At 33.2% G+C, this 10,577-nt stretch overlaps 1 non-coding gene across 1 annotated transcript; it reads right to left on the bottom strand.

Moving 5' to 3' along the window:
• Positions 1-8,821: 8,821 nt before the first annotated feature.
• TRNAS-GCU (transfer RNA serine (anticodon GCU)) lies at positions 8,822-8,903 on the bottom strand. The gene has a single exon. It is a non-coding gene; the product is annotated as a tRNA-Ser (tRNA).
• Between the last annotated feature and the right edge of the window lie 1,674 nt (positions 8,904-10,577).

Raw genomic sequence — 10,577 nt, forward strand, 5'->3', positions numbered from 1 at the left:
CCCTATAGGACTTCATATGTCCAAAATATAACCTTACTACTCTTTTAACTCATTTATACCTAATCCGAATGTGCGGGGTGTTACATTATCTCCCCCTTGGGATCATTCGTCCTTGAATGATTGTCTTGCTAACTCCGGACCTTAAACAAGTCTGGTGCAAACATGAACTTTCATTAACACTTGCATACTAAACTGAATGAATTCATGATTACTGAACTATTGATATACTGAACTTAATGACTGCTGCATTGACTAAATATTGGTCTGCCATGGATACATGAATACAGAACTAACATGGATATTCGAATATTGAACTGGCACGAATATTTGAGAATTGAACTAACATCAATATCAGAGTAATAAGCTGGCATGAATATATAAGTATTGGACTGACATGAGTAGTTGATTGAATTGACTTGAATATCTGAGTATTGAACTGACATGAGTATCTGAGTACTGAACTAGCATGAGTATCTGAGTACTGAACTGACATGAGTATTTGAGTACTGAACTGGCATGAGTATCTGAGTACTGAACTGACATAAGTATTTGAGTACTAGAAACTTGAATGTTATAACATGACACGTGAACTACTGGATGTATCACCACTAATTCTGGTGGCAACTCCAACTCATAAGCTAATTGATCGATCCTTCGCAAGAATCTATATGGCCCAATATAGCAGGGACTATGCTTCCCCTTCTTCCAAATCTCATAACGTTTTTCATAAGCAAAACTTTCAGAAATACCCAATCATCAACTTGAAACTCTAGGTCTCTATGTCGTACACTCGAATAGGACTTTTGGCGGCTCTGAGTTTTTTTCGAACGCTTTTGAATCAACTTAACTTTATCTATAGTCTGATAGACCAAATCGGGTCCTAACAACTCCACTTCTCCAACTTCGAACAACCAATTGGTGATCTACACCTTTGCCCATACAAAGCTTCATACGGTTCCATCTTGATACTAGAATGGTAGGTGTTATTATTAGAAAACTCAATGAGAGGTATGTTATCATCCCAATTGCCTTAAAAAATCAAGGATATCCTCAACTATTTGAATAATGTGCTCTGCCTCGCCATCTTTCTGAGGATGAAAAACTTGTGTCTAATCCTTTCTGAAAGGACTTCTAAAATTTCATTTTAAACTGAGCACCACAGTCCCAAAGATGCATAAAGCATAAACTGCGGCCTCATGCCCAAAGATGCATAAAGCATTAACTACGGCCTCAGGCCCAAATACAGGTGTTCGACATTCACGGATTTAAAATTTGGAGTTGAGAATCATACTACAATACATAATAGTGAAATACTGAATCACACTGAGTTACATGATACTGGATTACTAGATCACATTGAGTTACATAATACTGGAATACTGAATCATACTGAGTTACATAATACTGGAATACTGAATAGGACTCGAATGAGACATGTATTCTTGAACTGATTATGAACACTAAAACTTCAACTGTTTATGACATGTTGAGTAAGCTATACTGAGACTTAGGGACATCAAACCCAAGTCTATATTGAGTACGAACTGAGCTCACAACGTTCAGAATGAAAGTCATGAACGAGTTATGAAACTAGAGAATAGAATTTCTATAATTATTCAAGGAACTAGGCTTAACTATATTTCTGAGGCAATTGATACGTCGTAAAAGAAACGTAGTATGGGGAGAATTATTAACATTCCCAAACATAGAGAATTAGCCTCACATACCTTAACTTCGTGCTCTTGAGCATAATACAATATTCGCCAACCCTTTCAACTTCAATCTATATTAATACAAGTCAAAGGATTCCATATTAGCAATAATACTCATGTTTTGGTCACTAAGGCATTTTCTCAAATACTTTGTGGCATAAAGCTTCATAGTCCTTATTAATGGTGTTTCTACACCCAATAACTCATTCTCTTGCTAGTAAATAAATTCTAAAGTCTCAAGTGGTTATAATCAATAATATTTTTTATCACCCATAAGGTAAACAACACCCTTAACCAATAACCAACAATCAACAACCCAAACCTATAATCGTTCATGCTTTTCTATCAAACATATCAACTCATATCTCATGAACTAGAGTCTATAACCATTAGTTCAATGATAGAATCAATTAGAGGGTGAAGATATTACCTTTTTGACGTTCAATCTTCTTGAATTCGAGTTCTAGGGTTTCTTCTCTCAACAATGGTGTCCCAATCAAATATTTAATGATATGGAGGGTTTAACCATATTAATAAGATGTTGGGAAATTGAAATTAACATAGAATCACCATTAGAACTTACCTTGGGTGGTGGAGGGACCCTTAAGGAGTTAGGTTTTTGAGAGTTTTCCTTTCTAGAGCAAGTTTTTATGTTTTGGGACTGTGGGGGGAAGAAATATGGCTAAAAATTGACTTCGCAAGTCAGCCACCGCATCCCAGTAGGCCTGATCACGGTCCCGACCGTGGTAAATCGCTGGAGCACTGTCTCACGACCGCGGTCGCGGCTGAACGCGGTGGTTATGCATCATTCTGTAAAATGGGAATAATATTTTGCACAGAGCTCCGTTTGGGCTCAACAATATATCGTTGGAAAGATATTTCAAATTCCAACAACTTTCATGCTTTGAATCTTCTCAAATTCCTTACACATTTTCACTAAACTCTGCTGGAAGACGGACCTTCTGCAAATTTAGTCGATTTTGTCGAATCTTATGCACCTCACTTTCCATCTTGATTTTGAAACCACTGTTTTCACCCATAATCATCCCGATAGGATTTTATATGTCCAAAATATAACCTTAATACTCCTTTAGCTCATTCATACCTAATTCGAATGTGCGGGGTGTTACACAATCATTGGGTGACAGTCCCTTTATACTATAACCATTGTCATTTCTTGCATTCATGGCATTTTTAGGATATTATATATTTTGTCAATCATAACGCATTGAACATATCATTTAATGCTCCTAAACTGTTCTCATTATATTATAATCGCGTTCCATTTGATCTAGAAATTATTAAGTTCAACTGAGATGCACTCCATCAATTTGTTACTAATTAGTTTAGCATTTATTTGCTCAAACAAAAGTTGGGTCAAATACTATTTACTTAAACATTGCTTTTATAGTGTTATTAGTTCATCTGTTCGATAAGAATATATTTATCTAATGTAGTCAAATGTTACTTAGAGATCGATAAATTTGAGATAAAGATAATATTGTTAAAAAACTTAACTCAAAGTAATAATATGAAACAAGCAAATAGACAAGAATGTAGAGAGAAAAAAGGAGAGATTCTTAATTCTTCAATGTATTCAAATCTATACAATGTGATGCCCAAACTCTCTATTTATAGGATGATATTGAGGTATATAAAGGGATATCATAAATATGGTATTAATTATTGAGAACATGGGGGAAGATCATTGGGATATTATGGAGGTGTGAGAGTTACAACTATAATGGTGAGAAATAACGGGGGTTATCTACATAATGGAGAAGAGTAGTGAGAGTTATATTTGATTAATGGATATTCACATAATATGTATTTCATAACACTCCCCTTTGGATGTTCACAAATTATGTGCCTCGTTAAAATCTTACTAAGAAAAAAAAACCGTGGGAAAAACTTTTAGTGAAGGAAAAAGAGTACACATATCTTGTAATATGCATTACTTGTTGCCTCGTTAAAAATCTTGCCAGGAAAACCCAGTGGAATAAAACTTTAGCTAAGGAAAAAGAGTACAGCGCGTATATGCCTCCCCCTGATGAAAACATCAATTTGTTTCTCCTAGATGACGCGTTCCGATCTTGTATATCAACTTCTCAAATGTTGAGGTTGCTCATACTTCACTGAACAGATCATCAAATTATCAAGCGAATAAATTTGTTGAACATCTATTTCACTAGTACAATGAAGATTGTGTCTGATAAAAAACTTTGATGAAATATATGCTTTATTTTGTCTCCTTCAATATATCCTTCTTTCAATTGAGATAAGCAATCATCATCGTTTTCATTATTATTGGAATCTTCTCTTCAAAAAAAAGTCACGCATTGGTTGTGTGTTGAGTCACTTGCTTTATCAGTTGATAGTATATTGACATAACTTGAATAATTATCAACAATTGACTGCCTTGTGAAATAATAATATGGAAGTACTCTCACGTACAAATAGATTGTCTGATGAACGAACTTCAGAAAATGCCTGCATTTGCATAACCAATAAAACCTTGACAATATTTGTTAGAATAAACAAATCTATATCAAGAATTCCTTTTGCAATATAATACGAATAGTATCCCAATATCTTCATATAGGAATTAAACTATATCTCTTCAGCATATTGTTATACTCAATATACATAGTGCACCAACAAAAATAAATCATGTATGCCATGATGCTCTAATCCACATAATAATGGTTTGTTGAAGCTTTATTTAATAAATTCTTGAAACCTTGATATGCTTCAGAACAATTTAAATCCTTCAAGGATTTTCATTATACGCATATCAAATATATTGTTAGACCAAACCCTGAAATGACTGCATCTAACACAAGAGAACATGTCTCCATATAATCAATGTCAGGATATTTACAAATCTTTTTGTGCCACAAGTCGTCTTTATGTCTATTGACTTGATTTTTTATTTAATCTTTTGCACAAGAATACATTTATACCTCCATTCGCTTTATACGTTCAGGTTTTAGGACTATCCGTCCAACTTTACATATTTCATGTGAAGTTAATTTTCATTGTGTACTTTTCATTTGACCAATCATTTACCTATCCAAATTTCATGACAGATTTGAGCTCAAGATTCTCGTCAATATTAATAATTGAGCGCCAAATTATATCAATAACATCATCGACGATCATTTTATGTCGGTTCCATCATCAATCAATAAAGACATAACTTATCGAGATCTCATTATTTTCAGGTATCTGAGTCTCTCCCATGAGGTCTGATAAAGCGTTTTGTCATGGTGCTCTTATAAAGCACCTGCCTTCTTATTATGACCATATTTGTCATTTGCTCCTCTCCTTCTTAAAGGAGTTTTATCTTTAGAACCGATTAGTCTATTACGCTTCATGCGTCTCATAAACTCTGTCCATCATGGACTTTTCACAATTGAAATATGACATTTAGCTTTGGGTCAGCAAATGCGCTTGGCAATATTTTGCAAATGAATTATCACTTGAACCTCAAGTTCAAATTTTCTTGTACGAGGATCTATGTGTACTCATAATAATTCGTTCCATGTATTATTTTTTTCAGTTGCCTATTTTCTCCCCCTAATGTTGGGATCACCAACACATATCCCAACCTTCTTTGGGAACCCATCTTTGTGTATTGTGGTAGGATAATTAAATCATATAGCATATTTTTTTCTAGATAAAACTTATTTGGTTCCTGACCCTGAACCAATTGTGATAGGGAGAATTTATCATAACTTGGCTAGATGCGTACAAGTGCTGATGTACGTTAATTAATACGTCTCATAACCAATGGTTTAGCTATAATTGGAGGCATACAATTTCTGCTAAACCAAGTTGGATTTAAACCAGCATTATCAAGATAAATTATCATAGTTTATATTCTGGAATTGTGCTCTAATAATTTGAGCAATCAACCTTGCAAAATCCACGCTGCAAGTTGACAACAAACGCACTTGTGACCATACAATAGATGCATCTTTTAAAATTATATAATAGTAAACGGCCTACATGGCTAGTGAGTGGGCATATATATATATCACCTTTTATTCGTTCCAGAGTTTAAGGGATTCAATCCCAACCTTAAATGGCATATCATGAGAATAAGCAGCACAAGAGAATTCTTGAAGAATCTTCTATTCTTCAGTATATGCCAATGTGAATTCTCAATTAATTGAACCGGGATGACCAACCAGTCATGCCAACTAATATTTATTTCAGTAAACCTCTAGTTTACTTGTGGCATGTGATTCCATCATCATGCTTATACTTGTGTAGTACAAATAGAAGAAAAATCGGGCAACCTTTTATATTTACCCGGAATGATTATAGTAATATGAAGATAATCAATTTTATTTTATTTATAATCTCAATATGCCAATCACTTTGGCTAATATATTTGAAACTCAAAAAATTCCTTTTTGAGACTTACTACCACCAATGCCATGAATAATTTTATATATTCGGGTAGTAACAAATTCATTCTTCCGGAGCTCTCAATAATTTTGTACTACAAGATCTTTTATAACATCATCCAAGTGGTAAATTTTTCCTCCACGGAAAAAATTATCTTATCATTGTCATAGTCAAAATCATTATAGACAAGACTTGTTTCTTGCTTTACTTTGGCCTTTAATAACTATTATAAGGCATGACAAAATATTTTTGGCGTACCACATGTACACGACCAATGACATATCCATGTAACCATGCAGTAATGTTCATTATCCTTCTTTCTCTCAAACCTCCCGTAGAGGTGTGTTGTAGCATTTATTCAACCATGCATAAGCACATTCTTATACATAATTTGTATCACATATATATATTTTCACATTCACTTTCAGGAAATGAGTTTGCATTTACAATGCTTATCACAAGTCACATTCTCTTCAAATAATGGAGTATAATTATCGCAATGTGCTTTATAAATTTTCCATACCAATTTGACGGTAAATATTTCCTTCACCTTTGGAAAGATTACTTCGAGAACCCTTATTGTTCTCCTTTTATAGTTACCATAGTGATGACAATTATTATTTCGTCGCTTGCCATACCCTCGTACATTCATATAGTCATGAAAAATTATTTTCATTAGTCATCATTAGATCATCAATATGGTGCATTGGGACTCAAATCTAATGGCTTATCCATATAAAGGCATGTAAGGCTATAATGCATTGGGACTCGAACCCAACTCTTATCATTATGTTGCACCAAGACTCAAACCCGATGTCTTACTCTCGTGGTGTATTGGGACTTAAACCAACATTTTATCCATATAAAGGCATATTAGGCCACAATGCGTTGGGATTCAAACCCAACGTCTTATTACCATGGTGCATCAGGATTAGAACCCGATGCCTTACTGTTATAGTGAACTGTACTTGAAGTGCACTATGATATAAACAAGCAATTACCTTTGACAAGGTAATATTTGCAATTCACTCAAGTGTAAATGTAATTCCAACCAAACATTGAAGCAGCAAGAGCCAAAATTCACGCTCTATCAAGCATGAATGTCAACAGTACATATAGCAAGGAAAATCAATATGTGACTGCATCTTCCTTTCATTAGTTAACAGGCTGTATCTTCCTTTCATTTGTTAACAGAGTCACCAAACAAAATGCACAAACGCCTTGTTGTATTCACATTAATTAGTCATGTTCTAATAATTAGTAGTTTCATTATCTTAATATTGTAGCCGTCTTTATCAATACCAATTTAACTTACGCAATCTCAATGATTAGAAATATATTCCAGAAAAATCTTATATTATATGTTGAAGAATGGAAATTGCGTGTTAGACAAAAACATACACATAATTTAAAGCAAGTTCGTAATTAAAATTTTCCTCTATATTCATTGTTTTCTCCTGATAAGAACTTCAGTTAATCAAGAGAAAAATAATTTAGAGCAACATATGTCAATTTTAATTTTGACAAAGAACCAAAATTAATATTTATTACTAATGGTTTCCCAGTGACTTTAATAATTTCATCTCACTATGGATATCATGATTCAAGATACAATTGTAACCAAATTGCTAAGTATGTATTACATGGTATCTAGTTTGCATGCAAACAAGAGATTAGGATAAAGAAATATAGAGAGCCGAAATCAGAAAATATGGTGTCAACTTCTAGCCTATGAAGATCGTTATAAATATTTTGGTAAGATTAAGATTACGTCCTTAAAATAATAGAGATAAAACTTAAACAGGCTTGTCACCGAGACAATGTTAGCAAAATGTATACTAAAAATCATTGTGAGATTGGCGTACTAATTACTACTTAAAAAGTAGATTATACACCTTGTAAAAGAAAATCGGCTAAGACACCACCTTAATTACTTACACATATTCTCCAAGAGTGAACCACTTTTTGGCTCATTCTTTACGCCTTAGGTAATCAAATAAAAATTCAAAGCTTTAAAGATTAACCATGGAAAAGTTAGATATCTTAGTCTTAGACTGTTTCCATTTTCTTGTTAGTGTGTCTTTAGAGTAATAGTAAAACATTAAAAGAATATAACAACTGAAGACAGTAACATACCTCACACTTACCGAAGAACATTTGTGCCATGTTGATATCACTAATTGTGTAATACCACTAAACCTTCCTAGAAAGGCCTATCACCAGCATCCCTCAAGTGAGAAACATATTTCTCAGTTGGTTAGTGCATCGTGCTGATAACGTGTTAAAAAACTTAGTTCAAAGTAATAATATGAAACAAGCAAATAGACAAGAATATAAAGAGAGAAAAAGGAGAGATTCTTATTTCTTCAATGTATTTAAGTCTATACAATGTGATGCCCAAACCCTTTATTTATAGGATGACATTGAGGTATACAAAGGGATATCATAAACATGGTATTAACTATTCAGAACATGAGGGAAGATAATGGGGAGGTTATAGAGGTGTGGAGTTACAACTATAATAGTGAGAAGTAGTGGGGGTTATCTGCATAACGGAGAAGAGTAGTGAGAGTTATATTTGATTAGGACATCTATATAATATGTATTTCATAACAAAGATGTTATTATTTTCCTAATAAGGGAAAAAAAGAAAGGACAGAATTAAAAGATCAGTGCGTAAAAAAATAATTAAACGTCGACTGTGAGATTCGAACTCACGCGGGGAAACCCCACTTACTTAGCAGGCAAGCGCCTTAACCACTCAGCCAAAGCGACGTGTTCATGTTATGTTTTTGGATAATTTTATAAAATAGGAAAAAGTTTGAGTCCGATGTTGATAATTCAACTAGGTCCTCGGCCTATATTGTCCTTATATATAAGCCTCATTTATACATTGGTGTTCTATATAACCGACATAATTAAGACTAGGCTTGTTAGATATTATGAGGTTTAGTGAGTATCACACTGGATTTCATTACTATTTTCTTGCTCACTTCATTGATTTGACTTCAATTTGGTTAGACAACGAGCAAACTGCAAGTACCTACTCCTATTAAATAAAAAGTAACACGCAGCTGATCTTTATCAGCAATTGATATATCATTCTATCTATCTATATATATATATATATATATATATGAGAATTTTTTGCTAAGATAAACTTGAAACATGAACTCTATATTATTGCCAAAGCCGCTGCTTCCAATAAATGCAAGGAACATTAAAAAAATAAAAAAGCAATGTGTCAACAAGTGGCTTAAAAATATTACCCTTTTTAAAAATGAACAATCTAAGCATATTTGCTTTTTCCACAAATACGTTTTCAATTTTTTTCTTCATATTCCTATAAACAGTGTACTACATGTTATGAAATTTGTGAGGAGATTTTAGGAATCAAGAACCAGGCCGAACATAAGAGATTAGGAGAACATAGGCTGATAAAAGAGGCCTGGTTTCGATTATAAAATTCTGGACTCATGAATTCAGTAGGCTTGGACTCATGAAGTGCACAAACAGCCATTCTTAGCTATTTAGTAATTAGTTAGTACTTATTTTATCCTGAAAATTTGAACTAAAAATTTTAATTTTAGAACAATTTAAGAAATTTGTGTACCAAAAAATTAAGGAAGAAATTCAAAAATAGCCACATTTACAAGTGGTCATTCAAAAATAGCATTGTTTCAAAAGTCATCGAAATTTAGTCAATTTTCATGTAAAGATAAATTTAAACGAAAATACTGTTCAAAATCCGAAAAATACTCCATCATAATATGCTGAAATTCTAGTATAATATACTGAAACTCCAGTATATTATACTGGAGCAAGCAAAGTATATCGGTCCAACATAATATACTGGAAGTTCATACACAGGTGCACCGAACTTTATTATTTTATTCTGGACTGGTCTCTGTTGCAGCAAAATAGTGGCTATTTTTTAATGACTTGGCAAACGCTGGCTATTTTTGAATGACCAATCCAAAAACTAGCTAGCTCGTGCTATTTTAACAAAAATTAAACTGAAAAACTAAAATTCAGAATATATTTGTTAATTCCTAAATAGAAGCCCTTTAGAGCGACTATGTGGCCGGCACCATTTCTACAATAAATTAGGAACATATGAACAACATTTCATCTATTCAAGTCTAAGTTACATCCTTTCATTTATAGACTTAAATGTTATATCCGCTTCATAATGTTCAATGTCGGCCAACCTAGACAGCTTTTTGAAGATCTTTTAAGACATTTTCTTTTTCTAAACATTATTCGGAAAAGTTTTCAAGAGAATGATCAACTTCCACAATATTTTGTTTTTCATTTCAACATTGTCCAAACAGCTGGTTTTTTGGTTGATTGTTGTCTCAGGAAACACGTTTTAAAGAGGAACTTTCTTTGAAAAATAAAGCTTTTTATTTGAAAATACGATGAGGGAGGTAGCACCCAACATGGAGC

This window comes from Nicotiana sylvestris, chromosome 11 (genome assembly GCF_000393655.2).
Source record: "Nicotiana sylvestris chromosome 11, ASM39365v2, whole genome shotgun sequence".
In the NCBI taxonomy this organism is placed as follows: Eukaryota; Viridiplantae; Streptophyta; class Magnoliopsida; order Solanales; family Solanaceae; genus Nicotiana; species Nicotiana sylvestris.